The sequence below is a fragment of the Rhinichthys klamathensis genome, unplaced genomic scaffold (genome assembly GCF_029890125.1).
Source record: "Rhinichthys klamathensis goyatoka isolate OS25496 unplaced genomic scaffold, OSU_Roscu_1.1 h1tg000055l_1, whole genome shotgun sequence".
Classification (NCBI taxonomy): domain Eukaryota; kingdom Metazoa; phylum Chordata; class Actinopteri; order Cypriniformes; family Leuciscidae; genus Rhinichthys; species Rhinichthys klamathensis.
Window position 1 is genome coordinate 3,303,153 of NW_026606600.1, and position 10,843 is coordinate 3,313,995.

General features: G+C 38.5%; 1 protein-coding gene across 1 annotated transcript in view; it reads right to left on the reverse strand.

Annotated features, from left to right (window-relative positions):
- Window positions 1-4,202, reverse strand: part of cdh11 (cadherin 11, type 2, OB-cadherin (osteoblast)) — a 57,613-nt gene extending 53,411 nt beyond the window's left edge. The window contains exon 1 of the mRNA XM_056248453.1: window positions 3,717-4,202. The gene's annotated coding sequence lies outside the window, so the exon portion shown is untranslated. The remainder of the gene's footprint in view (window positions 1-3,716) is intronic.
- Window positions 4,203-10,843: the final 6,641 nt, after the last annotated feature.

Below are 10,843 nucleotides of genomic sequence, written 5' to 3' on the forward strand. Positions count from 1 at the left end.
AGCTCTATGAGAACGCAGCATGATTTGGTATTTTGGTTTAATTTCAGCAAAAAAATATTTCAAGATTTTTTTTAATGACTAGGTCTAATAGGATAAAGTTTAAATATTAGTCAACATACTTTAAATATGTAAAATTTGATTTAATTTAAAATATATGACTGAATAGATTAAGAAAAAAATATGTGCAATTAAAGCAAACACAAAACCCATGTCAAACCACACAGATAATGGCAATCCTAAATGTACTAGCTTACCATTAACAATTCCATGTGTGAGGTAATACCACAAATAAAAATAAAATCTGTGCTTGATAGTCCCTCAACAAAATAAAATATATAAAAAGTATTTGTAATAAAGTAATTTAATGACTGCATTCTATTTTTCTGCATTTCAAAATAAATGCAAGCATGAGAACACCAATGGAACTGAATCATTTGAAAATGTGCTGTGCATTATCTATGTATTTTCATCCATAAAATAATAGAGGATACAACAGTCAAAGAAAGTTGAGTTACATCATGGTCTTCAAAGGCAAAGGTTAAAAAACAGTGTTATGATATAGTGCTAGATCAAAGACTGGTCTTGACATCAGAAAAAAAAAGGATTTCCAAACTGCTTTGACAAAATCTACTTGGCTTGTCACACTCCAGGCCATCCAGAGTAAATGAAGAATATTAACAGCGAAGCCTAGTAAAACCAGCAAGCCATACCGTTGGCAGCAAATTCACAATGCATTCTCTATGTATTCATTCATAATCCAATGCATTTTCAGAGCAGTAAAACGGTAAAACACCATAAACTGGCTTCAGATTGCCAACATTTAGATAACATATCTCTCATAAAACAAAAAACACCCAACTGCAACTGACACAATGTGGTTTCTCATCTCACACTGTTCATATCAATTCATCCTCACAAATGTCTGTATCACTAAGATCCTCTCAGGTGTTGTTCATTAGGCATTTTTTCCACAATCTCAACATCTTCCCACTGCATTAGTCGTGAGACCATGAATGATGAGTTATGTTTGTCATAGCACTGCCTTGTAAAGTAAGGCATTAAAAGAAAGAAAGAAAAGCACCCCTGCTCTAAAAGTTAGCACATAAAAGGGTGTATGATTTTCTGCCTTGCTAATTGCTCCTCATAAGGGTGAATGGATGTTATCCAGCACCCACGCAGTGATTAGTGCAACCACGTTCAGCATGAGGGCTGCTTTGTATAAATGAAGCTATAATTCTCCACTGTGTCAAATACTCTATTAATAATTATTTGATGGGTAATTTTTAAAAAAAAATCCAATTTATTCTCCTATTGCCATATTTCATCCACCGTATTTCATAGTAGACTCTCTTCATGACTCTTTGTAAAAAGCACTTCACAGTTGAAGATGAAGGCCCCCGTCCAAACAAGCTATATATATATATATATATATATATATATATATATATAATTAATTACGTTTAGGCATGCTTGGCATCTGCATGAGGGATGCCAAGCAATCCCCAAGAAAAAAAAAAAAAATTAATACAATAGAAAATGTAGAGTTATCACACAGTACCAAGCCACCAGTCAGAAAATTGTATTTATGTGTTCCAAGGTCACTAACAGATGGCATGAGATTCCTGCACTGGAGACAGTTGGCACGAACAACTTGGTCCTGTCCAAGTGCTGGTATAATCATCATTATTCTGCGCGTGAGTAGAACCCACCACAATGAGACCAAACTGCCATGTAGGCTGCCAGCAGAATCGGAAAGACTTTCTTCATGCATGAACATGACTGAATTTATAGGTGTGGAGATTAATTTACTTTTTTTTTTTTTTTAACCAAAGCCCAATTGATGTGCAAAACCACTGTTTGTCTGATCGTAACTTCGCTTTTTCTTTTCAAAAGATCTGCTTTAATGAAACCTATAATTAAATGCTCCCTCACAGAATATGGACTGATCAGATGAGCTCTGAAAATCAGTTCTAGCTGAGGTATTCTTTTCTTTAATTGAAAATTAAACTCAGCAAAAAAGGGCTCTTTGAGAAGCTTCAAAGGTCACCATAAGAAATGCGTTTATTTGTTGAAAATGACTGAGTCTCTTCCTCTATCGACCCGCAGTGATGTGGGACTGAAGCAGCGCAGCACCCAGCACAATGCAAGAGCAAGATACCGGGGCTTCATTTTTTCTCCCTGCACACAACTCCAAGGTGGTAATGTGACACCAAAGGTAACAGAAGCCACTGACTAGAAAGATGTTAATCCTGACAAAGTGCCACAGCATTAGCCAGAGCCTCTGCTAGATTGAATTCTGCATCCCTGGGGAGCATGAGCAACACAGACGGTGGCGCTCAATCTTTTTGAGTGGCCCTCCGAGACAAAACTGTGGTAAGCAAACTGGGCCAGAACTGAAAAGAACAACAGCACCCTCTATTGAATGCATGTGAGCATGCATGGTGTTCTTCAATCATCATCATCATCATCATCATCATCATTATTATTATTATTATTATTAAATTATTATTGTTGTTGTTGTTGTTGTTGTTAAATATAATAATAATACCCACACATTTATCTCTAAATATTAGATTGCTGAGATTAGGAAAATTGGACTTAGTCTTTGTTTAATATTTGTGCCTATCTCTTGTTAGGCCACACAGTCACAGACATCTTATAATCGTATAGGCTACCTATCACATTGCATTGAGTCTGACAACACATTTCTAAATATATTATATATATAATAAAAAATAAAAATCAAACCTAATTTACAAATGTAAAATCCTCACCACTCCGATCCAAACACGAACAAACGCACTAATTCGCTTCACTGAATCACTCACTATCTTGACAAGTTCTGCGTGTCCTACAGAGCTGATATTGTTCATAGCGGATTTGTGTAATGATTCATGGTGTGATTCTCGCAATGGGGGGTATATGACTCTTTTTTTATGCCCGGGGTTGTGCTCTCTCACCACCCTCACGACTCCTCCATTCCCCGCAGTGAATGCTGAGGCGTTGTGGATTCACTCCAGCGACAGGCGACGCGCATTCCTTTCAACAAACCAAAAGCTCGTGATGGGGGAAAAGCCTAATCACTTGTATAGCCTAAATAAAAATATATTCTTGAATAAATTAATTAATAAACAAACAGCGGACACCATGCCTGCACTGTGCACTAGATGGAATCTGTATTCTGGATATTAGGCTATATTAAAGCTGCATGGAAAGTTGTTCACAACACTCTCGATGATCGACAGTCCCAAATATCTTGCCAAAGTCACGGAAATAAATCAAATAGCCTAAACTAAGATAATGACGACGTCGTATAACCACAAAAAATAAAACTGCCGGGTTTATTCTGCACTAATAGCCTATAGAATAGTGATTTTAAGATCATCTTTTTTTCTTTTTTTTACTCAGGCAGTGGAACGCAATGCATCTCCACCACGTCGTGCTCATTGTCGCGAGGAGCAGCTACAAACTAAAAGTTGAGCTTCTCGTCAAACTGTCTACGAAAGCAAAACGCACCTCACATTTGCAACTGACTAAAGTGTGCATGGTTTACAATAGGTAAAGTGTGCAGTCACTGCAAAAGAGCTGTCTGCTGAGGGATGGAGGACAGCTTGAGAAAGGCTGACCCGTCCTCTCCATTCCTCTGAAGCCAGCTCTTGCTGTCCAGCGTTGATGTGATGCGCATTTCAGTCGTAAACACCATCATCACTTCCTACCTTTGAACACTTTCAGACACGACACCGGTTGTCCAGTGGTGGTCCCAAAAGCGGCTAAACGCTGCCACTTCTTCTCTTTGACCAACAATCAACATCCAACAAGAGCAGTCTGTGTATTAGCACTCCAGACGCAGGGTCCTCCTTGGAAAAGTCCTCTCCCAGAATTGAAGCAAAACGTAAAAGCCCGGTTGATTTCTTTCTTTTCTTTTCCCTTCTTCAAGTAAGTATCGAAGGCAACTGTTAAATGAAGACTGGTGAAATAAAACTGAGGTATGTCCACGATCAGTCAGGTGCAGCTGTTCTGCGCGCACGTTCGCTCTGCTCCTCCAACAGCCGGAATGATGATGACCAGTGCGATGCAACGCAAGTAGGATGTGTGTGTCTTACTGCCGGTGACTGTGTCGAGTCAGCCCTCCTTCTCTCCCTGCGTTTCCAGATGGAAGCAGTTTCTCATCTGTCCTGTCGCGCGGTCCCATCCGAAGCGAGCGGCCAACGCAACTGTTAAACCGGCCTCTAAAATCCTCCTCCAATCAAAACAGGCGGATGAAAGCTGAGCCCCCACTGGGGAATGAAAAACCTTCTCGTCTCAATCAAAAAAAAAAATATATATATATATAAAAAGTGACACAATTCTCATTGAGAAATACAGCTGATAAAACGAATAAAGATCGTTTGGAAATACATAATATCTATATTAATCTCGCACTTACCCGCTTTAGTTTGTTAAAACTTGACATGACAGCCATATGGAAAACCAGGGACTGCACATATTTTGTTTAATCGTCTGTAGCGTAGTTTACTTTTTTTTTTTTTTACTTTATCTATCTCTTTGATATAATATTTCCATATCTGTCTGATACAAATTAGTTATCACAAATTGTTTATATAGCTATAGGTGTGGGTAGATTTATTGTCAGTACTTTAACATTTTAGTTACAAGATAGTCATGTTCTCCACTTTAATTAAAATAAAAATAAACAAACATTTTAATAAAAACTAAATAAAAAAAATGCCTAAATAAAACATTTTATAAAATATTTTATCTTAATTATTTTTGTTGGTTTGTTTTTAACATAATGTTTTGGGTGTTAATAAATTAACAGCTATGGCTGTGACTTCCGATTTGTCAATACAACTTTAAAGCTGTTCTAACATCTCTGACAGAAACACCTGTTAATACCATTGCACAATGTCTGTTATTTATCTTGTATAACAGTAAATTCAAGTCAAGTCAAGTCAAGTCATCTTCATTTATATAGCGCTTTTAACAATGGAGATTGTTTCAAAGCAGCTTTACAGAGATAAACATACAATTTACGGTAACAGAGATTGTTTTGGCTTTATAGCGATTCAGTTGCAAAAAAAAAAAATGCTTCAATAAAAAATATTTTTCATTTTTAATATGGCCTACGTTAAGGTATAAGGTAAAAAAGCAATAGGGTATTAAGCCACACTGTATTTTGAAGGTAGATGAGTTACAACTTACCTCATATTACAACACTCCCCAGTTTCCCCTATTTCAAAGCTGACTTTATCTTTTAGAGTAACACCATTTTTAACAATGAATACAGTGTTGCACACATAAAATCACAGCACTATGCTCAGAAAAACTCATTTTGAAAATAGGTCATTATGTTGTAAGACCATTACTCTGGTCATCATGTCAGAGCTTAATTGTAGGTTAGGTCTATAATTATGGTATCCATTACTGCCCTGCTAATTGGAATGTCTACAACCATTGTGCTTTGTTGATTGGAATTGGTAGTCTACTGAAACTGCAGTTTGACCCACTTCTTTTCCATTTGTGGCTTAAGGTTGAAGCAGGAACGTTTATTTTTCTGTGTATGTGGATCATGCTTAAAAATAAAACTGATCTAATATCACTATTCAGAATCCCATTTGAAGTCTATCAAGAGAAATGCAAAACACTCAGTTTAGATGTTGAGTTTAATGGGATGAAAATCATTTTCTTCCTTCTGTTCGGTGTTGTTTTTGCAACAACGTTATAATAATGGAAGACAATACTGGTCGTTCGCTAAAAAAATAATTTTCTTAGGCGTATTATGGTTTGGGGTTCCACCCTCTCAGATTGAGGAAGAGTAGTGTTCATTAAGAACAGCTCCTGGTCATATTCAGCATGTGCTCGCTCTATTCCTGTCTTTAAGGCAATCCCAAACATGATCCTCTCTCCATCAGCCATTTGACTGGGGATATAGTGAACAATCAATTCAGTCAGATTATTAGCCCGTCTAATAATTGAATTGAGCTGTCGCTCGGGTAATGGATTCACTGCTCACACGGTTGCTTCAGCCAAGGCTGGTTTAAAGAAGTGTGTGAGAGAGAGAAGTAGAAGAGGAGGGCGGGGGTGTGGATGGAATAGAAAAAAAGAACAAGAAAAGGAGAGCGACAACGTTGGCAGTGTTACCTCAGGATGGCAGAGCAATCAGATCCATGTCAGTTTTTAATCAGGCTCCTTGGAGGCACAAATTAGCCGTCACATAAGGAAAATGTCTTGCTTTGCCTTTCCATATCACAATTGCATGTATCATTGTACAATTTTACATCTGAGTAGAGCCTGTCAAGGCTCCTCGGGAGGATTCTGGCACCCTTTATACAGTTTGTCTTAACTTTCCAGAGATCATATGACAGTGGCAACAATGTTTTGATGTCACACATTACAAAAAACCCTGCTAAGCCACCATTTAATACTCTAAAAAGCCAAAGATGCACATGTCTTTTGTTGTTTAATCATTCATATCAATTGCATGGTCTTACTGGGGCACAGTTGGGTAAATAAAATCAGACACCCATGCCAATGTGCATGCAGCAGCTGAATCAAACATGTTCCACCACAGCTTGGATTTCGACACTTCAGAACTATTGTTTCTCCGTGTTGTTTTGATCACGTATTCGTTGCAAAAACAGAGGAAGCAGCCAGACACATGCACTCTTTGATATAATATCCATTTTGTCTAACCCTATTTTAATCCATTAAGAGACAACGATATCTGTTGGTGGATCAGAGACCTGGCAGGGGTCTTCGCACAGAGCATGGAGAGGAGCTGATTACTCTCTCTATTGCTGTGGGGGTTCAAATGAAAGAAAAACAGAACAACCTCAGTCACAGTAATGGAGTGGTACATCTGACACCTTATCAGTTGGAGGTGCTCATCAGAGAGAGAGAGGCAGATTTATTTTCTTTAAGAGATTCTCCACAGATATGGTTGCAAGTGGGGTGCCTCCTTTCTACTTTAGGTGATTCTGGAAACACGGGGTCCTTGCTCTTTATCAGGTCATATCACATCAGATGAGACATGGATAGACAGTGAACAAAGCAAACAAACAGTCATGTTTTTCTCACTCTACCTCTTAATCTTGCTTTGTAAAGTCTGAAGTTTTTCCATCCTTTATTCTCACTCTTTTCTCACTTGTGGTCCATAACTTAAGTGTGTGGTTTTGTTCCAGATAATCAGAAAAGACCCCGTAAAAAGAGTTACACAAAAATATGTCAGGAGCTTCATCTTCATAATGAACCTTGTCATTCTAAATGGAAAATATACAAGCAAGAGGAAGCTCTATGAATAATTTAATGAGGAAATCATGAGGAAGGTCTTTCACATTACTGCAAATGATTACTTTTTTCCGCTGATACAAGTCTTTATGATGAAACTGGCTAATTGCTGGTGCAGCTGGATGACAGTTTCACTCTCAGGCAAATATGCTAATAAGGAAAGCTTTCGGTGTCATTTAAGCGACGGAGAATTCTTTAAAAAGAACACAAAGAACTTCTACAGAAACCTTTGTCTTCTAAATGACAGCGTACACCGACAAATGCTTCTTAAATGTATATATATCACACACACATACTACCAAAATACACACACACACACACACACACACACACAATGTACTACCACAATATCCAGAAAATTTTGAAAAATGAAAATTTTTACATTTTGTAAAATGCAATACAATCAAGAATCTATGACTTAACCTTTATTAACCATTGACCTTTATTTAACTGACAAAAGTACAAAGAAAAGATTTTCAAGTGTATTTTGTAAATATAAACACATTTTGATTTTGATGGCTGCAATACACTCCAAAAAAGTTGGGAAAGAGGCGTGTGTACCACTGCGTCACATCACCTTTCCTTATAATTATACTTTTTGAATGTTCGGGAAATGAGGATACTACTTGATGAAGTTTTGCAAGTGGAATTTTTGCCCAATCTCACCTGATACAAGACAGCTGCTCAACAGTCTGTGGTCTCCGTTGTCTGATTCTGATGTGCCATACATTTTCAATAACAGACAGATCTGGACTGCAGGCAGGCAGTCAAGCACATCCCTTCTATGGTGTAGACTAGAGTGTCTAGAAACCACTCTGTTTTAGCATGTGCAGAGTGAGGCCTGGCATTGTCTTACTTCCCAGGAAATATGTCATCTTTATGGCAGTTTATGTCTCTGTACAATCTTAATATACGCCTCCACATCAATGGTGCCTTCACACAATGCAAGTCACCCATACCTTTTCCACTAATGTTCCACCATGCCATGAGAGATGTTTGCTTTTGCACCTGTCACTGATGAAAGTCTGGATGATCCTTTCCATCTTTGGGACTGAGAACTCAAAGTCAGTTTTTCCCCAAAAAACAAGCTGAAAAGTAGACTCATCTGACCACAGCACACATTTCCACTGTCTTTTAGACCATCTGAGATGAGCTCAGGCCCAGAGAACTCGGCAGAATCTCTGCATTGAACAGATGTGTAGCTTTCTTCTTGCGTAACAGAGATTAAAGTTGCATTTCTTGATGCAGCGGCAGTGTTAGGTGAAAATGGCTTTCCAAAGAACTCCCGAGTCCATGTGGATATATTTAACAGAGTAGCTGCCTTGCCCTAGACGGACTGAGATTTCTCTGGATTCCCAGGATTTTTTTTTCACTATATTAAGAAGTTGAAATACCTAAATAGTTTGCAATCTTGCATTGTGAAATGTGATTTTTAAATTGTTTGACAATTCTCTCATGAAATTTGGCACAAAGTGGTGAGCCATGACCCATTTTTGCAGGCAAAGACTTAGCCTTTAGTGGATGCTCCTTTTATACCCAAACACGATTCCCTCACATATTACCAATTCACCTTAGCCTGGTTAAAACCAGACCATTCTCAGTTGTAACTGAGTTATGGTCTGGCAAAGCGTCATAGACAAATCATTTCCAGAGGGGCGTCACCAACGGACGTCGCGGATAGACCTAAAACCAATCAGAGCGATGAAGGAGATGACGTATGCAGAGCGGGGGGAGAAACATCTCCGAGGAAACGTTAACAAAAAGGAAACGTTCAAATCGCTTAAAACAGACGCGATAGCTGATTCGAACGAGTGATGTTCGACGACGGCATCCATCTTTGTAATGTAAGTTAGGCTACAAAATCTGCTTCAAAATCTCAGCGCTGTCGTCATCGTGTAAAGTTTCTGATTGGTGCCTCGATTTCGACAGATTGGAAATGGGTTTGAATGAGCTCTTTGCCAGACTAACTTTCAGAGCAAATCTAAATTTGCCGGAAGTTGTCTGGGTTTTCCCAGGATAAATTCACCTGCTATTTGTGAACTGTTTCAAAACAGTTTAACTTGGATATTCTATAGTCTTATTCAGAGTCTATACAGTTTTATTTTGCTTCTGTCCCAACTTTTTTGGATTGTGTTGCAGTCATCAAAATTAAAATTTAATTTGGCCAGTGAAAACATTGGAATTTTCTTCTTTGTACATTTGTCAGTTAAATAAAGGAGAATGAACAAATCACAGGGAGCAACTGTACACAGAGTTCATGGTTCGGTGCGGTTCGTCACAGTTTCCCTTTCCGTGAAGCTTGTGAAGTGTGTCACAAAAATTAATCAAAACTCAGCGGATAGGCTACTAACAAGCTCTTGCGTGCCATCTGAACTCTTGTTTTGGGTTGGTGCATAGATCATCTCTTCTTCTTCTGCTCTTTTTCCTGTTGTGGCGGTTAGCAAACAGCATTGCATTACCGAGTGTGCCCCCCTCTGGATTGGAATGGATTGGACTAGATTGGATGGCCTGTCACTGTATGCACCGAACGGTGACATCCGTACCGTGTCAGTTCGGGACAAAGACATGTACCGTTACACCCCTCCACAGAAAAAAACGAATACAATGAAAGTCAATAGGGTCCAATCCAATGTTGTTTTGGACCCCATAGACTTTAATTGTATGTGCAAAAACAGTTGAAACAGCCCTCAACATATCTTCCTTTGTGTTCCACAGAAGAAAGAAATTCACACACGTTGGAACGACATGAGGATGAGTAATGACAGAGTTTTAATTTATGGCTAAATCCCTTTAATCTATTTTCTTTTTTTGCAAGTCCAGCTATATTGCCACTCTATTCTCTATTTGCTGCTTACAGTCCCTAAATTTAAATTGGTAAAAGTTAGGTCTGCTTTGGACAGTTGGCAATGAGTGCAGGACATTGGCAGGTATAGCGGATATAATTGAATGGGGCTGTCCTGCAGCAGCTAATGGAAATGAAACAGGCTGCTGGGCTCAAATGTGAATCTTTGCCACCATACGGAGGGCTCCTGCTGCTTTGGTGATATCCGGTAAATAGGATTGAACCCAATGGGGTTTCGTCTACTGGATGCCATGGAGTCTCCCCAGCCCCTCGGCCATGTGTCACCCACTAATCTGATCACAAGAAGCATGATACCCCGACACCACTTCTGAGGCCATACAAGGAGAATGATATTATGCTCCAACAAATGGATCACCCAGGCAATACAAATATGGTCTTAGCAGAACATCATTAGCACTTATTTCAATATTTTGCTAACATTTTTTTTTTTTTAATTAGTGACTGCATAATTCAGCATATTCTCAGCTTTATGACATTCTCCAGATTTGAGCTTTAGTAAAAAGACATAGTAGCACACTTATTTTCTTCTTCTTCTTCTTCTTCTTTTTTTAATCAACAAAATGGCATTGCATTGAATTGATTATTTAGAGAGTTTATCAGAGACCAGCACACATGCTCTGACTTATAGCCCCGGGTAGTCTTCTTTTATTGTTTCAAGCAATTTGGTTGTTATACGTCAGTCGTGTGAGCATG